Here is a 20,142-nt window from a genome sequence, read left to right as displayed (position 1 = left end):
ATGTCTTGGAGTGGGTTTATTTGGATTTATTCTATTTGGAGTTCGCTGAGCATTTATGATTTGTGTATTTATGTTGTTTAGAAGATTTGGGAAGTTATCCCCAACAATTTCTTTGAATACTCTTCCTAGACCTTTACTCTTTTCTTCCCCTTCTGGGACACCAATGAGTCTTATATTTGGACGTTTCATATTATCTATCATATCCCTGAGGTCCATTTCGATTTTTTCAATTTTTTTCCCCATTCTTTCTTTTATGCTTTCATTTTCCATTCTGTCATCTTCCAGGTCACTGATTCGTTGTTCAACTTCCTCTAGTCTTGTACTATGAGTGTCCAGAATCTTTTTAATTTGGTCAACAGTTTCTTTAATTTCCATAAGATCATCCACTTTTTTATTTAGTCTTGCAATGTCTTCTTTATGCTGTTCTAGAATCTTCTTGATTTCCTTCATATCCCGTACTATGGTCTCATTGTTCATCTTTAGTTCTTTGAGTAGCTGCTCTAGGTGCTGTGTCTCTTCTGGTCTTTTGATTTGGGTGCTTGGGCTTGGGTTATCCATATCGTCTGTTTTTTTCATATGCTTTATAATTTTCTGTTGTTTTTGGCCTCGTGGCATTTGCTGAACTTGATAGGGTTCTTTTAGTGTTTGTAGACCTATTGAAGTCCTTATCTCTAATTTATCAGATCTACAGCTTCGTGGAGTACACTTTCTCTAACTGACCAGCAGGTGGCGTCCACGAGCCACCTGTTCTCCACAAGCCAGTTCTCCCCTGCTTAGCCTTTTTGGTGAGTGGGGGAGTGAGTCTTGTGGGGTCCAATTGGTGTACCAAGCTTGCGTGTGTAGTTGGTGTTGCCTGCCCTGTATGTGGGGCGTGTTTCTGGGCAGTCGGGGAGGGGGGGTGGCCCTAACAATCAAATCTCCCTGGTGATCCTAGAGTTTTAAAGCTGGTGCAATAGTCTAATCCTTCAGTTCAGTCCTGCCACAGTTTGTCTCTGCCACTGACCCACAAGTCCTTGGTATTGGCGTATGGCTCCTGAGACTTGCAAGTGGGCCCCTCTTCCAGGCTGTGCACCCCGGGTCTCACAGGACCATTTTTATAAAGAAACTCTCTCTCATTCCATTCCCTTACCTTCCCATCATTTTATACCCTCTGTGGTAGATTGAATCATGTCTCCCACAAAAACATGTTCGAGTCCTAACCCCCAGTCCTGTGGGTGTGAACTCATTTGTAACCAGGACCTTCGAGGATCCTATTAGGATGAGACCAGACTGAATCAGGGTGGGCCTTAATCCTTTATGACAGGAGTCCTTATAGGCAAAGGAAATTTGAACATGGAAGTACAAGCCACAGGAGGATACAGAAAGAGAGATTGCCATGTGATGCAGGCAGAGATTGATTGCCAGCAAGCCACTACCAGAATGCTGCAGACTTTGGAGATAGCATGGCCAGCTGAAACCTTGATTCTGGACTTCTAGCCTCCACACGATGAACCAACAAATTCCTGTTGTTTAGCCATTCAGTGTGTGGTATTTGCCATAGCAGCATGGCAAACTAAGGCACCCTTTCCGTGAGAGAGGGGTTTTACAAGTTCTGTAAGTGGTTCTTGGCCATCTGTTTTTGTAGATTTTACTGGTTGGTTTGTCTAGCAATTCACTTTGGCATTTGATATCTTCCACCGTGGGGTCTTGAGGTAAAAAGTCAACTGTAATTTCTAGATTATCTAATAAATATAAAAGGTAATTTTAGTTACAGATAATCACTAGAAGGAAACAAGCAGGGTAATGAGAGTGTAATGGTAGGGGATGACTACAGTGTTGTTGTTCAGGGAAGGTGTCTCTGGAAAGATGACATTTGAGCTAAGAGCTTCAGGAGGAGAAGTAGTCATGCATATCAAGAGCTGGTGAAAGAGCATGGCAGGCAGATGGAGCAGCAAGTGCAAAGGCTGTGAGGCAGTATCATTTTGGCATATTCATGGAATACTAAGAGAGCTAGTGTGAACAGGGCCAAATGAAAGAGGGAGAGAGTGGTAGGAGATGAGATCACCGAGGTGAGCATAGGCCAGATTGTGAATAGAAAAAATAAAGATGTGGATTCTATCCTAAGTGGGAGAGGGAAGCCACTGGTGGTTTTTGAGCAAGGTAGTGACTTAATTTTATTGCATTTAGTTTCTGAGTGAACTATAGCCAGTAGTGGGAGCAGGAAGATCAGTTAGGTGGTGTTACAGTAATCCAGGTGTGGCAGAGATGGCCAGCCTTCCTTAATATAGAGTTATCATTGCTAGGAGGTGACAAGAATGATTGTCTTTTAAACCTACATGTTAAACCTACCCAGTCAGGGACTAATTTGCCAGCCCCTCCTTATATAAGGTGTGGCTATGTGACTAGTTTCCACCAATGGAATATGAACAGAAGTGATCTGCATTGCTTCCAGACCAAGGCTCTTAAGTAGTGTGCACTCTCTTTGCTATTTCCCCTCCTGCTAGCTGGAACTTGGTGCGCTGCAGGAAGTGAATGACAGCCAGGGTGGGTGGAGCCATGTTTTGAGGTAGTTTCTTGTTATCCAATAAATTATGCAAGATAATTTTAGTTAGTGATAATCACTAGCAGAAAGTAGTATAGGGTGAGGTGGGTTGTAACCGGATTGTGGGACCTGGAGTAGGAAGGATTGGTGGATTATTGGCAGAGGAATAACTCAATCTCAACTGCCCTTTAGGAGGCTGTCCTAGGATGGGGTAGGGTGGGTTAAAATGGGAGAGCATACCGCTGGGGGCACTGACCAGGGGCTGCTGCAATTTACCTTAAGGGTGGGCAGTGTTAGGGGTCTGCACCAGGCCAGTGGCAATGAGAGTGGAAAGGACAGTGATGCATAATTATTCATTACAAAGAAATAGATCTTTTTCTTTTGTCCCTTCCAGATAAAACCATAGGACTGTGCTAAATCAGTTTTGATTATTGAGAGGCCAGGAGATGTTCCACGTGCTGTTAAAATGACTCTTGGGAAGAATGGTGTTCATTTTACAAATGCTGACTCCATTCTAATGTGGGCATGATCTCATAGCTCCAGTCTGCTTGCCATTTCTCTTCTCTTCTCTTCCTTTCCTCTCTGACCTAAGAATTCAACAGTTTATGTCAGGAACAAGAGTGGTCAGGACATGTTTTTCTATTCCATGATAACAGATAATTCAACAAGGGTGTGTTACGTAGACTTGCATCTGTTTGAATGTATCATAACATCTAAAATTCCTGATGTTTCATTAAAAAAAAAAGGGAGAAGGAAAAACATGTAGGTTTAAAAGACAATCGTTCTTGTCACCAACTTAATCTGAGGATGTTTGACATTGAACTTACCTACTTATGAGAAGTGTCTTTATTCAGCTGTAAATTTCAAAGCAGGTTAGATTGGGAACAAGGGAAATGGATCAAGTGGCCTTCTCGTTAGAGGGAAAGTCAATTGAATATGGAGAACAGGCCCCAAAATTTATGACGACATGCAGGAGATGGCTTGATGGATGAGGGGTGGATGAAGTGTAGCACAGGGCATACCTGGAAGTTTGCTCTGGATTTAAAAATAGGATTTTAGTCTTTGGGCTGGACAGAGAAGGCAAAGGCACATGCTAGGACAAATCTGCATTACCAAGAGCAGATTCATAAGGAGCAAACAAGAGGCCAGTTGTCTGAGCTGAGGTTCCAGGTCAGAGCCACATCAGGAGTGCAGGTGAGTGTCCGCCACGTTGGCCTCTTGAGATCCTTGTGCCTATGTTTAGGCTTAGACTGTGGTGCTGAGGCAGGGATGGCCCTGCAGGTGAGGATCAAAGGCCCCAATAGTGAGGAAGAGGCTGGGATCCAGGCAGGGCCAGGGTTAGCGAGGTGGTGAATTCTCATGCTGCTACGAGACAGGAAAGAAAGATGTAGAGTTCAAACTTAAACAAGCATTGGAACAACCTAGAAGGCTTATTAAAACAATTGCAGCATGCTACTCCCAGAGTTTTTATTCCATAGGCTTGGACTAGGGTCTTAGAATTTGCATTTCTAACATGTTCGCAGGTGATTCTGATGCTGCTAGTCCCAGGCTCCTGCTTTGAGAACTGTGGTTCTCAGTACTTACTGTATATTTGAATCACCTGGGAAGTTTTTTTTTTTTTTAACTTTGGATGCCTGTGTCCTTCTTTCAGAGATTCTGATTTAATTGCTCTGGGGTCCCCAGGTGATTACAGACTTTAAAATAGGCTTTAGACATTATCACAGACAGGTTGACGCAATCAAATGAAATGTAATTAGCCTATTAAAAAGGTAAGTTGGTTTACACCTACCAAAATGGGTAGAACAAACCAGAAAATAATAAGTGTTAGTGAAGGTAAGGAGTGATTGGAACTCTTGTGGATTGCTGGTGGGAATGTACAATGGTGCACCTGCTGCGGAAAAGTTTTATGCTTCCTCAAAAAGTGAAACATCTGGAATTACTATATGACCTGACAATTCTATTCTTAGGTATATACTCAAAATAGTTGAAAATAGGTCTCAATCAGATACTTGTACATAGTAGCATTATTCACAATAGCCAAAAAGTAGAAGCATCCCAAGTGTCCATCAGCTAATGAATGGCTAAACAAAACATGGTGTTTTCAGACAATGGAATATTATTCAGCCATAAAAAGGTATAAAGTTCAGTTACATGCTACAATGTGGAGAAACCTTGAAAACATTACACTAAGTGGTATAAGCCAGACACCAAAGGACAGATATTGTATGACTTCACTTATACCAAATATCTAGAATGTGCAAATTCATAGAGACAGAAAGTAGATTTGAGATTACCAGGAGCTGGAGGGAGAGGGAAATGGGGAATTATTTTTTAATGGGTGTGGAGTTTCTGTTTGGGGTAATGAAAAAGTTTTGGTAATGGATGGTGGTGAAGGTAGCACAGTGTTGTAATTGTAATCGAAGCCACTGAATTGTATGCTTATAGATGATTAAAACGGCAAGTTTTATGTTATATATATGTTATCACAATAAAATTTTTAAGTAGTTGGAATTAATAAATTTGGTAGAGATAAAGAAAACAGTTTTTTTTTCCATAAAAATATATCATACAATGTATAATGGTTTCCCATGCCACATAATACATGAGAAAAAATATATCATTGGCTTGGGTTACAAAGCTTTGCCCTTAGCTCCTATGGAAGTCATTAGGTGTGTTTACCCATATTCTGTTTTCCTCCTTCTGGGAATACCACTTGAGACAGGATAGCCATATGATTTGATTTGGCTAAATTAATGTGAGCAGAAGTGATGTTTCATTTACAGGCAGAAATATTTAAGAACCAATGCTTGATTCTTCATATTCCATACCCCTTGCCACTGTGACCTGTGATCTTTTAAATGGTACATGCTTCATCAGCCTGCATCCCTGAGTGAGAATGATGTGGAGCAGAGATCTCAGCCAACCTGTGATGGGTAAGTAGCATGAACAAGAGCTACACTTTTCTAGTTTAAAGATGCTGAGAAGTTTGGGATGTTTGTTACTATAGTATAACCTGACTTACGCTGACTGATATAACCCCAACTTGTTCCCTGAAACTCAGTCTTCAGTGTCTTTCTGAATGACCGTTTATCTCTGGTACTAAAGGAATGCTTTATAGCAGTAGCTCTCAAACTTTTTGGTCTCAGCAACCCTTCTACAGTTTTAAAAATTATTGAGGACTCAAAAATTCTTTTGTTCAAATGAGTTATATCTTTGGATATTTACCATGTAAGAAATTCAAATTGAGAAATTAAAGATATGAAAAAACCAATTACATGTTAACATAAAAATATTTTTGATGCAAAAAACTGTATGTCCCAAAACAAAAACTTCCTGAGAAGAGTGGCATTGTTTTGCATTTTTGAAAATCTCTTATCTGCTTTTAAATTCAAACTGTTGTGATATGTTGTTTTGGTTGAAGTATGTGAAGAAAATCTGACTTCACAGATATTTAGTTGGAAAAGGTAATATTTTAATAGCCTTTGAGGGTATTCGTGGACATTCTTCTTTGATACTATACCAAAATTCAACAAATGAAAGTCTCTGAAAGTTTAGTTACAGTGTGGTATATGAAATTATATCAATTAAATTTCTACTCCATTACATTATAATTCCTTGTCTATCTTACATATTGAATGAATATTTTACCTGTGAATGACTTAGTAAAATCACTCAGAGGTCACTTGGAAAATATTTGTTCACTGAGTTAAATGAAGAGCTTCCAAATGTTGACACAATTCATTATGCAATATAAAAAAAAATCACATTTGTTAATATCACCACTAATTTCCTCAGAAAAAATGTTTATGTATTAGGAAGCTATCAAGTTCATAGTGGTGGACATGTATTTTCCAAAATTCCAAGTTTTGCTTGAAAATTTCAATTTTATCATTGGCAGAAATACTACTAGTTGTTTTTCTTAAAATGACACGTACTCACTTCATTTACTTTTGAGAAAATATCTGTTAGATATGCAGGTTTGAATAAGCAGGTGTGTCAGGTGTCCTTTCAAGTAAAAATTACATTCCATGAAAAAAGTGGCTAGTTCAGCTGATGACTCCAATAATCACACAAATTCTTTTCCTTGAGACAATCACCTTACTTTGGTATTTAGAAATATATTATGTATACTTCCAATTTGCCAGATAGAATATTAAAGAAATGTGTCTTAAAACTTTTTACTGCTTTATTAAATAAATTCTTAAGTGAAATCAGCATTATTTTTTACTGTGAGTGCATGGTGGTGGTGTGCCAATAGCTTGATTTATGCTAAGCTGTCAGCAGTTTTATCCATCATTGCTTTTGCATCATTGTTACAAAAGTCAACACAGTGAAAAAGACAAATCACAACACAGCAAAAAAGATAGTTTGACCTTGTTGACCCTTTTAGATTCACAGGGGTCCACAAAGTACACTTTACAAATATCCCCTCCTTGCCCCCATAACCAAGGGTAGTCCACTTGAGAGAATGAAAAACCATGGTGTTGAACTCTTAGAGCCACTAGACTCCTTCTGTGGGTCTCTGGGAGGATTTTCTGCAACTAACCCTTGTAAGTTGTCATGGATTTTTTTTTAACTTTTTATTTTGAAATAATTTCAAAGTTACAGGAAATTTACAAAAATAATACAGTAACAATGCAAAGAACTATACCATTCCCCTCACAGATTCCCAGATTTGCCAACTATTAGCATTTTGTCACATTTGTTACATCATTCTGTCTGTCTGTCTAGCTATCTTCCTGTCTGTCTGTTTATCTATCATTATCATCTCTTTCATGTCAGTAGGTTGCATACATCAAACTCCTTTAACACTTAATTCTTGATGTACATTTCCTGAGAACAAGGATATTCATTTACATAACAACAACCTTAAGTATAGCTATCAAGATAAAGAAATTTAACGCAGTATAAAGCATACAGTCCATATTCCAACTTTTCCAGTGGTCCCAATAATTTCCTTTTGAGCATTTTCTCCTTCACTATTAGATCCATTTCAGGATCATGTGTATTTAATTATCATTGTCTCTTTAGACTCTCTTTTTAAAAATTTGATAAAATATATGCAACATAAAATTTCCCATCTAAACCATTCCAAAGCATATAATTCAGTGACATTAAGCACAGTCACAATGTTGTGCTATCATCACTGCCGTCTATTACCAAAACTTTTCCTTCACGCGATCAGAAGCCCTGCACCCTTTATATGTTCCCCTTCACTTCTGGTGTTGGTAACCTGTACTTTCTGTTTCTGTGAATTTGCATATTCTAGATATTTCATGTAAGTGGAATCATACAAAATCTTTCCTTTTGTGTCTGTCTTATTTCACTCCACATGATGTCTTCAAGGTTGATCTATATTGTGGCATGTATCAGAATTTCATTCCTTTTAATGGTAGATAGTGTTTCATTATGTATACACCATATTTTGTTTATCCATTCATGTGCTGATGGACAATGGGTTGCTTCCATCTTTTATTTATTATGAATAATGCTGCTATGAACATCAGTGTACAGATAGCTGTCTGAGCCTCAGATTTCAGTTCTTCTGGGTATATACCTAGAAGCGGGACTGCCGGATCATATGGTAATTCTATACTCAATTCTCTGAGGAACTGCTAAACTGATTTCCATAGTGCTGCACCATTTTACATTCCCACCAACAGTGCACTGAGGTTCCTATTTCTCTGCATCTTCTCTACACTTGTTATTTTCTGTTTTTAAAAATAATAGCCATCTTAGTGGGCATGAAGTGGTACCTCCTTGTGGTTTTGATTTGCATTTCCCTAGTGGGTAATGATATTGAGTGTCTTTTCATGTGATTATTGGCCATTTGTATATATATTTGTGTGTCTTGTCTATTCAGGTCCTTTGCCCATATTTTTAAAATTTAGTTTTATTGCGATATATTCATAAACCATACAGTCATCCACAGTGTACAATCAGTTGTTCACAGCACCATATATAGTTGTGCATTCATCATGACAATTTTTGAACATTTTCATTACCACACACAAAAGAATAAGAATAAAAATTAAAGTAAAAAAGAACACCCAAAACATCCCATACTCTCCAGTCCCTCCCTATTATTAATTTATTTTTTGTCCTCATTTTTCTACTTATCTGTCCATACACTGGATAAAAGGGAGTGGGAGCCCCGGGGTTTCACAATCACAGGGTCATATACGCTATATAGTGTAAGCTATATAGTTACACAATTGTCTTCAAGAATCAGGGTTACTGGGTTGCAGTTCAACAGTTTCAGGTATTTCTTTCTAGTTATTCCAATACACTAAAAACTAAAATGAGATATCTATACAGCACATAAGAATAACCTCCAGAATGACCTCTTGATTTCATTTGAAATCTCTCAGCCACTGAAACTTTATTTTGTTTAATTTCTCTTCCCCTTTTTGGTCCAAGAAGGCTTTCTCAGTACCACTGTGCCAGGGCCAAGCTCATCCCCATGAGTATTGTCCCATGTTGCCAGGGAGATTTATACTCCTGGGAGTCACCCCTGGGAGGGCAGTGAGGTTACCTGCAGAGTTAGCTTAGAGAGAGAGAGGCCACATCTGAGCAACAAAAGAGGTTCTCTGGGGGTAACTCTTAGGTACAATTTTAAGTAGGCTTAACCTCTTCTTTGCAGTAACAAACTTCATTAAGGGCAAGCCCCAAGATGGAGGGCTCAGCCTTCTAAATTGGTAGTTACCAATGCTTGTGAGAATATCAGTAATTCCTCAGGTGGGGAAGTTTAATATTTACACCTTTTTCCCCAGTCCTTCAAGGAGGCTTTTCAAATATATTTTTATTCTCTGTCCAGATTACTCAAGGTTGTATCAGGGCTTCACAGTAACCTGTACAAACCAACCAGATTTCGCTCTCTATTCAAAGTTCCGTGTAATTATTGTGTTTGAAAAAACTGACCATGCAAGTTAAATTTTATAGTGTGTTACAAATAATATAGATTTTGCACCTAATAAACACTTCTTCCTTTGGTGTCACACAGAAGTTGAAGCTTTAAAACACCATCAGTATCATCCTTTACCCTTTAGTCTAATAACCCTTAGCCCTAACAAAGTCCATTTTGTTCATATCCCTAATTGAAGTCTGATCTCTTTTTCAGACTCTTTAATATTTTCTCTATGGGGTAATGCTGACATTCATAGCTGCCAAACTCTGGCTATGAGTCTTAGGTGTCACACAGATACCCAAAGTTCCAGGGAATGACCAGGTAATATACAAACAGATCAGCATCTCAGAATTTAGAAATAGCCCTTATAACTCAGGAATAGATGTAACTGCTGTAAGAGCTTACAATCTAGGAAACTTTACAATAAGCCTTCCCCTGATAACCTATGCTCTCAGATTCAATTCTCAGAGTTTACACAATGTAGTTAGTCCATATTAGTGAGGCGTTATAATGTTTGTCTTTTCGATTCAGGCTTATTTCACTCAACATACTGTCCTCACCTAGTTGCATACCTCGTAACTTCATTCCTTCTTGTAGCAGCTCAATATTCCATTGTATGTATAAACCACAGTTTGCCATTCTGTTCATCAGTAGATGTACGCTTAGGCCACCCCTATCCACTGTGAATCATGAATGCTGCCACCATAAACTCCACTGTGAAAATGTCCATTCTTGTCCCCCTTTTCAGTTCTTCCAAGTATATACCCAATAACAGGGTTACAGGGCCATTTGGCAACCCCATGCTTAGCTTCCTGTGGAACCACCACACTGCCCTCCAGATGGGCTGCACCATTCTACCTCCCCACCAATGGTGATTAGCTTCATCCCTTTCTCCACATTTTCTCCAGCACATGTATCCCTGTTTATTTTTTAGATGGTTTTATTCACACTCCATACATTCCCTCTGAAGTAAACAATCAATGGTTTCCTGTATATCACATAGTTATGCATTCACTGCCATTATCTACATGAGGACATTTCCATTTCTTCCTCAGAAGAGGAAGAGGTGAAAAAAGAAAAAGAAAGCAAAAATAACAATTAAGAATCAACAAAAGAAAAAAAATACAATAAAAAGGTCAGACACTACCACCAATGCCAAGAGTCCCATACCCTTCCCTTATACCCCCCTCTTCTAGACATTTAGCTTTGATATATTGCCTTTGTTATAATTGATGGAAGCATATTGCAATGTTACTATTAACTATAGAGTCTAGTTTGCATTGATTGTATTTTTTCCCCAATACCATCCCATTTTCAACACCTTGCAGAGTTGACATTCGTTTGTTCTTCCTCATGTAAAAACATTCTTATATTTGTACATTTAATCACAATCACTGACCAATCTAGGTTTCAGTAGGTTATACAGTCTCAGTCCTTATCTGCTGTGTTTCCTTCTGGGGTCTTACATGCTCCTAACCTCCTTCTTTCAACCATACACATGGTCATCTTAGTTCAGTGTACTTACAGTATTGTGCTACCATCATACAGTATTGTGCTATCTATTTCTGGATCTATATAATCAATCTTATTGAACATTTTGTATTCCTTCAGCATCAAATGCCCAGTCTTTAAAAACTCTATCTCCTGGTATCTTCATTTCTACATTCTTCTCCAACCTCTGTCTTCTGCCTTTTCCTCTCTGTCTATAGCATTCCCTTTAGTATTTCTTGTAGAGTAGGTCTGCTGTTCATGAATTCTTTTAGTGTCTCTTTATTATTAAATATTTTAAATTCTCTCTCATTTTTGAAGGACACTTTTGCTGGATATAGTCTTCTTGGTTGGCAGTTTTTCTCTTTTAGTATCTTAAATATATTGTACTATTGCCTTCTCACCTTCATGGTTTCTACTGAGAAATCTGCACCTAGTCTTACTGAGCTTCCCTTGTGTGTGATGGATTGCTTTTCTCTTGCTGCTTTCAGAATTCTCTCTTTGTCTTGGACATTTGACAATCTGATTAGTAAGTGTCTTGGAGTAGGTTTATTTGGATCATTCTGTTTGGGGTATGCTCCACTTCTTGGATCTTTAATTTTATGTCTTTCATAACAGTTGGGAAATTTTCAGTGATTACTTCCTCCATTATTCTTTCTGCCCCTTTTCCCTTCTCTTCTCCTTCTGGGATACCTATAGCATGTATATTCATGTGCTTCATGTTGTCATTCAGTTCCCTGAGCACCAGCTCATATTTTTCCATTCTTTTCCTTATGTTTTCTTTTGGGTGTAGGATTTCAGATATCCTTTCTTTGAGTTCAGTAATCCTTTCTTCTGCCTCTCCTAGTCTGCTGTTGTATGTCTCCATTGTGTTTTCTTTTAAATTTAATTTTATTGATATTGTTCACGTACCATACAATTATCCAAAGATCCAAAGTGCACGATCAGTTGCCCATGGTACCATCATACAGCTGTGCGTCCATCACTACAATTAATTTTTTCTCCAATTTTTAGAACATTTTCATAATCCAGAAAAGACAAAAAAAGAAAACTCAATTCCTCCCATACCCTTAACCACCTCCTGTCCATTATTACTCATAGTATTGGTATAGTGCATTTGTTAATGATGATGAAATAATGTTAAAATACTGTTAATTGTAGTACATAGTTTGCAATAGGTATATTTTTTCTCTATATACTCCTCTATTATTAACTTCTAGTTATAGTGCCATACGTTATTTCTAGTTCATGAAAGAGATTTCTAATATTTGTACAGTTAATCATGGACATTGTCCATCACAAGATTCACTGTTTTATACATTCCCATCTTTTAACCTCCAACTTTCCTTCTGGTGACCTACATGACTCTAAGCTTCTGTTTTCCACCACATTCACACACCATTCAACATTGTTAGTTATTCTCACAAAATGTGCTACCATCACCTCTGTCCACTTCCAAACTCTTAAGTTCAACCTAGTTGACCATTCTGCTCATAATAAACAACTGCTCCACATTCTTTAGCCATGTTCTATATCCTGTTAACTTATATTTCATGTCTATGTGTTTACATATTATAATTAGTTCATATTAGTGAGACCATGCAATATTTACCTTTATGTTTCTGACTTATTTCACTCAGTGTAGTGCCCTCAAGGTTTCTTCATCAACCTGTTTTTTTTTTTTTTTTAAGATGGTTTTGTTCACACACCATACTTTCCATCCTAAGTAAACAATCACTGGTTCCCTGTATAGTCACATATTTGTGTATTCACTACCATCACCATTATCTATGTAAGGACATCTTCATTTCTTCCACAAAGAAGGAGGAAGAGTCAAAGAAGGTAGAGAGACAAAAGAAAAAGAAGAAAAAAAACATGACAGCTAAAAAGCAATGAAGGGAAAGATAGAATTAAACTAAAGTAGAATAAAAGAGTAAGACAACATCACCAGTGCCAAGAGTCCCATACCCCTCCCTTATGTCCCCCTCTTATAGCTTTGGTATATTGCCTTTGTTACATTAAAGGAAGCATAATACAATGTTTCCGTTAACTGTAGTCTCTAGTTTGCATTGATTGTATTTTTTCCCCCAATACCACCCAATTTTTAACACCTTGCAAGGTTGACATTCATTCATTTTCCCTCATGTAAAAACATATTTGCACATTTTATCAGAATTGTTGAACACCCTAGATTTCATTGAGTTATATAGTCCCAGTCTTTATCTTTCCTATTTCTTTCTTGTGTCCCATATGCTCCTAACCTTCCTCTTTCAGCCATACTCACAGTCATCTTTGTTCAGTCTACTTACATTGCTGTGCTACCATCACCCAAAATTGTGTTCCAAACTTCTGACTCTTGTCTTTTCCTATCTGTCTGTAGTGCTCCCTTTAGTATTTCCTGTAGCATAGGTTTCTTGTTAACACACTCATTGTCTGTTTGTCAGAGAATATTTTAAATTCTCCCTCATATTTGAAGGGCAGTGTTGCTGATATAGGATTCTTGGTTGGCAGTTTTTCTCCTTCGGTATCTTAAATATATCACACCACTTCCTTCTTGCTTCCATGGTTTCTACTGAGAATTCTACACATAGTCTTATCAAACTTCCTTTGTGTGTGATGGATTGCTTTTCTCTTGCTGCTTTCAGGATTCTTTCTTTGTCTTTGATGTTTGATAATCTGATTATTAAGTGTCTTGCTGTAGGCCTCTCTGGATCTGTTCTGTTTGGGGTATGCTATGCTTCTTGGATCAGTAATTGTATGTCTTTCATAAGAGATGGGAAATTTTCATTGATTATTTCCTTTATTATTGCTTCTGCCTCTTTTCCCTTCTCTTCTCCTTCTGGGACACCCATGACACTTACATTCATGCATTTCATGTTGTCATTCAATTCCCTGAGGCATTGCTCATATTTTTCCATTCTTTTCCCTATCTGTTCTTTTGTGTGGAGGCTTTCAGTTGTCTTGTTCTCCAGTTCCTGAGTGTTTTCTTCTGTCTCTTGAGATATGCTATTGTATGTCTCCATTGTGTCTTTCATCTCTTATGTTGTGCCTTTCATTTCCATTGATTCTGCTAGTTATTTTTTCAACCTTTCAATTTCTACCTTATGTTTGCCCTGTGTTTTCATTATACCCTTCATCTCTTTTGCCATATTTTCCCTAAACTTTTTTTTTTTACAGTTTTGTTAATTCAATTTTATTGAGATATATTCACATACCATACAGTCATCTACAGTGTACAATCAACAGTTTACAGTACTATCTTATAGTTGTGGATTCATCACCCCAATCTATTTTTGAACATTTTCCTTACACCAGAAAGGATCAGAATCAGAATAAAAAAAAATAAAAATAATAAAAAATAATAAAAGAACACCCAAATCACACCCCCCATCCCACCCTATTTTTCATTTAGGTTTTGTCCCCATTTTTCTACTCATCTATCCATATACTGGATAAAGGGCGTGTGATCCACAAGGTTTTCACAATCACACTTTCACCCCTTGTAAGCTACATTGTTTTACAAACATCTTCAAGAGTCAAGGCTACTGGGTTGGAGTTTGGTAGTTTCAGGCATTTACTTCTAGCTATGCCAATATATTAAAACCTAAAAAGTGTTATCTATATAGTGTGTAAGAATGTCCACCAGAGTGACCTCTTGACTCCATTTGAAATCTCTCAGCCACTGAAGCTTTATTTCATTTCATTTTGCATCCCCCTTTTGGTCAAGATGTTCTCAATCCCGTGATGCCAAGTCCAGATTCATCCCTGGGAGTCATATCCTGCATTGCCAGGGAGATGTACATGCTTATCAACATGATGTAATGGCTAAACCAATTATGGAATGAAATAAGAAAACTACTAATAAGTTAGATTTAGTGAAAGAAATCTCTTCTAATTGTTAGTTTAAGTACGAAAGGTGTATTATATCACTCTTACTGTAGTCGTGTCTTGATTAGTTGGAATATTTTAAGTAAAATTTTGCAGACATTCAAGGTTAAGTTTGAATCTCTGATAACACTGTAAATGCCCTCCTTTGATCTTGATTCACCTGTGGTTCACCACCTATGATTCACCCATTGTAGTTCAGTTGGTTCTTTTTCAATTATAAAAGGTAGGATATGACTTCATTGAATGTACACTTAATCAAAGGCTTTGTAAATACTCTGTAACTTACACTGGAGGAACATATCCAGTTGCTTCTGGAAGGGGCAGAAGTCCCCAGGCTTGGTAATGTATCAATTAATTGTTACAGGTTAATTTTAAAGTATGCCCTTGTGCTAAATTGCCGGTGTTTTTTTTTTTTTTTTTTTTTTAATTTTATTTTGAAATAAATTCAAACTTACAGGAATAGTTGCAAACAATACAAAACCCATACACAGAATTCCAGCATACCCTGACCCCCCTCCCCTGATGCCCCGATCCACCAACTTTAACATCCTGTCACACCACCATTTCTTTCTTTCTTTCTTTTCCTCCCTCCCTCCCTCCCTATCATCCATCATCTATTGCTCTGTCTTCTGAACATATGAGAGCAAGCTGCACACATCCTTGAACAAACAATATAATTCACATACACAATTCCCATGAACAAGAACATTTTTTTATGCAATCCCTTTAAACACAGCTAAGAAGTTCAAGAAATTTAACATTGACACAAAGCTTACATTCTATATTTCCTTTTCTTTTCTTCTTCTTTTTTTTTTCTTATGTTGCCACTGTGTCCCTTTGAGCCTCCTCTCCTCCATCCTCAGATCCCATCCAGGATCATCCTTGGCATTTAATTGTCATTGCCTATTTAGACTGTCTTTTTCTTTTCTTTTTTTTTTTCTTTCTCAATTGTGGAAACGTATATACAGCCTAAATCTTCCCATTCCAACCCCTCTCTAGCATTCCGTTAGTGGGATTAATTACATTTAGAATATTGTAATGCTATCAGCTTCCCACCATCCATTACTAGAAATTTCCCTTCACCCCAGACAGCAACTCTACACTCATTTCTTAACTCCCCATTCCCCCTTCCCCCACTTCTCATAACCCATGCTCTACTTCTCATCTCTATGGTCATATTCTCTGATAATTTCTTTGTGTTTATTGTGGGGCTTGAAATTTAACCTCTTAAATCTATAACAATCTTGTTTTTCTTTGATACCAACTTAAATTCAATAGGACTCATAAACTATGTTCCTATACTACTCCATTCCCCCACCTTTATGTAGTTCTTGTCAGAAATTGCATATTATACATTGAGTCCAAAGCCACTGATTTGTCATTAGAGTTTATGTATTTTATATCCTGTAGGAAGCAAATAGTGGAGTTACAAATCAAAAATTATTGACTTGTATTTGTATTCTGTTGTGGTCAGAGAATGTGCTTTGAATATATTTAGTTTTTGTTTTTTTTAATTTATTGAGGCTTGTTTTATGTCCCAGCATATGGTCTATTCTGGAGAAAGATCCATGATCACTAGAAAAATGTGTGTCCTCGTGATTTGGGATGTAATGTTCTATATATGTCTGTTAAATTTTCTATATCTCTCTCTCCTTTCTTTGTTTCTCTGTCGGTAGGGTTCCCTTTAGTATCTGAAGTAGAGCAGGTCTTTTATTAGCAAAATCTCTCAGCATTTGTTTGTCTGTGAAAAATTTAAGCCCTCCCTCATATTTGAAGGAGAGTTTTGCTGGATAAAGTATTCTTGGTTGGAAATTTTTCTCTCTCAGAATTTTAAATATGTCATGCCACTGCCTTCTTGCCTCCATGGTGGCTGCTGAGTAGTCACAACTTAGTCTTATGTTGTTTCCTGTGTATGTGGTGAATTGCTTTTCTCTTGCTGCTTTCAGAACTTGCTCCTTCTCTTCAGTATTTGACAGTCTGATCAGAATATGTCTTGGAGTGGCTTTATTTGGATTTATTCTATTTGGAGTTCACTGGGCATTTATGCTTTGTGTATTTATATTGTGTAGAAGGTTTGGGAAGTTTTCCCCAACAATTTCTTTGAATACTCTTTCTAGACCTTTACCCTTCTCTTCCCCTTCTGGGACACCAATGAGTCTTAAATTTGGACGTTTTATTTTATCTATCATATCCCTGAGATCCATTTAGATTTTTTTGCTTTTTTTCCCCATTCTTTCTTTTGTTCTTTCATTTTCCATTCTGTGGTCGTTGAGGACACTGAGTTGTTGTTCAACTTCCTGTAATCTTGTATTATGAGTATTCAGAGTCTTTGTAATTTGGCCAACAGTTTCTTTTATTTCCATAAGATCTTCTATTTTTTTATTTACTCTTGCAGTTTCTTCTTTATGTTCTTCTAGGGTCTTCTTTATGTCCTTTATATCCTGTGCCATGCTCTTTTTCATGTCCTTGATGTCCTGTGCCATGCTCTCATTGTTTGATTTTAGGTCTTTGATTAATTGTGCCAAGTACTGTTTCTTTTCTGATCTTTTGATTTGGGTGTTTGGGTTTGTGTTCTCCATATTGTCTGGTTTTATCATATGCTTTAAGATTTTCTGTTGTTTTTGGCCTCTTGGCATTTGCTTTACTTGATAGGGTTCTTTCTGGATATAATACCGATATCTAATTTTTCAGATCTACAGCTTGTGGCGTATACTTTCTCTAACTAGCCAGTAAATGGCGTCTGTGAGTCACCTATTCCCCTCAAGTCAGTTCTCCCTGACTTGGTCTTTGTGGTGTGTGGGGATCTGATTCTTGTGGGGTTCAATTGGTGCACTAAGTTTCGGTCTGTTGTTGGTGCTTTCCACCCTGAATGTGGGGTGTGTGTCTGGGTGGTTAGGGAGGCAAGGCAGCTTTAATAATCAAACCTCCCAGGTGTTCCTGGAGATTTAAGGCTGTTACAAGAGTCTAAGCCTTCATTTCAGTCTTGCCACAGATTGTCTCTGCCACTGACCCACAAGTCCTTGGTATTGGTGTAGGGTCCCTGGGATTTCTGAGTGGGCCCCCCTTCTCAGCTGTGCTCTTCCAGGACCTCGGCTGAGGGAAGGCTGTGCCATGTCACAAGTGCATGCCAGCCCTCCACGGAAGCCCTGGGCCGCTGGTCTGTGCATGGGCATTCCCAGCCTGCTGTAAAGATGGTTGAATGGGGCATGTTAATTTCCCCCTTTTCACACAGCTCCTCCTTCCCCGCTCTGGGACAGTTAGCTGTGGGTGCACTAAAGGCCACTGTCCACTGCTGGTATTTTGGCGTGTGTGGCACTGTAGGAAACACTCTTGGCGTGGCTCTGGGCTATGGCTCCGTCCCTGGGCAGGAGTGTCTCCAGCCTGCCGGGGAGATGTCTGCAAGGGGCGCAGTTTCTTTCTCGTTTTGGCTCCCCTCTATCCCCCTGGCCCCGAGACAATCAGGAGCAGGTGTGGGGAGGGCTATCCTCCATGCCAGACACTGAGGTGTTGGCTACAGCCTGCTCCTGCAGTGCTTCACTGCGCGGTTCTCACTGCCGTATCTGCAGCCACTCCTGGGTTTTGTTTTTTTTTTTTGAAAAGAACTAGTCCATCTCCAAATGCCAACCCACAGCTGCGGGACTTTCCACCGGCTTACTCACTCATTTCAGAATGCAGACTCCCGGTTTTACCAAATGCACCATCCCTTTGGATTTAGCAGACCTTGTCCGGCTGGTGCATCACTGGAACTGGTGTTCTGGGTCACTTTCTGGCTTTTATCTACTATTTTTCATGGAGGTGTTTTTTTGCCCTGTCTCACCTAGCTGCCATCTTAGGTTCTCCCTTCCCTAAACTTTTTGAATTGATTTAGCATTAGTTGTTTAAGTTCCTGTATCTCAGTTGAAGTGTAAGTTTATTCCTTTGACTGGGCCATAACTTCGTTTTTCTTAGTGTAGGTTGTTGTTTTCTGTTGTTTAGGCTTCTGGTTTCCTTGGTTACCCCAATCAGGTTTTCCCAGACCAGAATGGGCTCACGTCTTAGAAGGAGGTGATATTTAGTATAGGTTTCCTTGAGGGTGTGTCTTAGAAAATTGACATACTCTGTGAGGTCTCTAACTGCTCTGCTTTTCCCAACCTGCCCGGCAGGTGGTGCTTGTCAGCCGTAGCTTCTGACTGGTGTAAGGAGGTGTGGCCTCCTTAGTTTCTGTTTTGGCTATTTTCCCCCAGGCTCTGGGGTTCTGGTTCTGAATGGAAGGCTGGTAGTAGAGCTGGGTACCACTTCCTTCCTCTTAGGGAATTTACCCCCCTAAGGAGTTATCATCTGCATTTAAATAGATTCTTTGTCTCTCTTACTCTGCTGTCTCCACCCTTGTTTGAGTCAGAGCACTGCGAACTGGAAATGGCTGAAGTTTTCTTCACTGAGCCTCTCAGGTTGAGAGAGAGAAAAAGGAAGCCCCCTTTCAGAGCCAGTCCCTGGACCCCCAGTTTCACTTGTCAGCCAGTGGTAACACCTGGGCTTCTGGGCTCCCCCTCCCTGGTTCTTTAAGGTCAGTTGTCACTAAAAGCCTCTGTCTGCTTGTTGGGGGTTTGTAGCTTGTATTCAGCAGTCCACACTTGTTAATTAAAACCCCAGTTGGAGCTCAGCTGAGCTATATCCACTCGCTTGGAGAGTGCCATGCTGCTCTCTACCCCAGTGAGATTTTGCATCTCAGCCTACTGTGGGGGGAGGGGCTCTTGACATGGTTCTGCAGCTTTTACTTACAGATTCTATGCTGTGATCTCAGGCATTCCTCCCACTCCAGGTTGGTGTATGATGTGTGGACAGTCATGGTTGTCTCCCAGCAGTTATTCCAAATTATTTACTAGTTGTTCCTTGTTGTTTATTAGCTGTTCCAGGGGGCTGACTAAATTCCACTCCTCTCCATTGTATTTTTAATCTCTTCTATTGTGCCTTTCATTCCCATAAGTTCTACCACTTGTTTCTTCAAGCTTATGAATTCTTCCTTATGGTCACTCAGTGTCTTCTTTATATCCTTCATCTTTGTCACATTTTCTTTCAACTTGCTGATTTGATTTAGAAGATTTTTTTGAAAATCTTTAAATTGTTTCAACTCTTGAATTTCAGTTGAGGTTTTAGTTTCTTCCTTTGCCTGGGCCATAGTTTTGTGTTTCCTGGTGTGGCTTGTGATTTTTTGTGTCTAGGCATCTGATTTTCTTGATTAGTTTATTCTGGAGGTTGTTTTCTCTCTTTTGCCTTGGGTTTTCTTTGATCTCTATATTTCTTTGTTTCTCTCACTGGCCAGTTGTTAGATTGGCTCTGTCCCCCAGTATTCCCCCAAAAT

The 20,142-nt window shown here is 38.7% G+C and overlaps 1 long non-coding RNA gene across 1 annotated transcript in view; it reads left to right on the top strand.

Annotated features, from left to right (window-relative positions):
- The window catches only part of LOC119512362, a 168,630-nt gene that overhangs the window by 145,300 nt on the left and 3,188 nt on the right, over positions 1–20,142 (top strand). Inside the window, exon 2 of the long non-coding RNA XR_005212365.1 lies at positions 5,305–5,454. This is a non-coding gene — a long non-coding RNA (uncharacterized LOC119512362). The remainder of the gene's footprint in view (positions 1–5,304; positions 5,455–20,142) is intronic.

This window comes from Choloepus didactylus, chromosome 17, assembly GCF_015220235.1.
Source record: "Choloepus didactylus isolate mChoDid1 chromosome 17, mChoDid1.pri, whole genome shotgun sequence".
Classification (NCBI taxonomy): Eukaryota; Metazoa; Chordata; class Mammalia; order Pilosa; family Megalonychidae; genus Choloepus; species Choloepus didactylus.
Note: the sequence above shows the minus strand (reverse complement) of the source record. Positions and strands in the feature narration are given on the sequence as shown.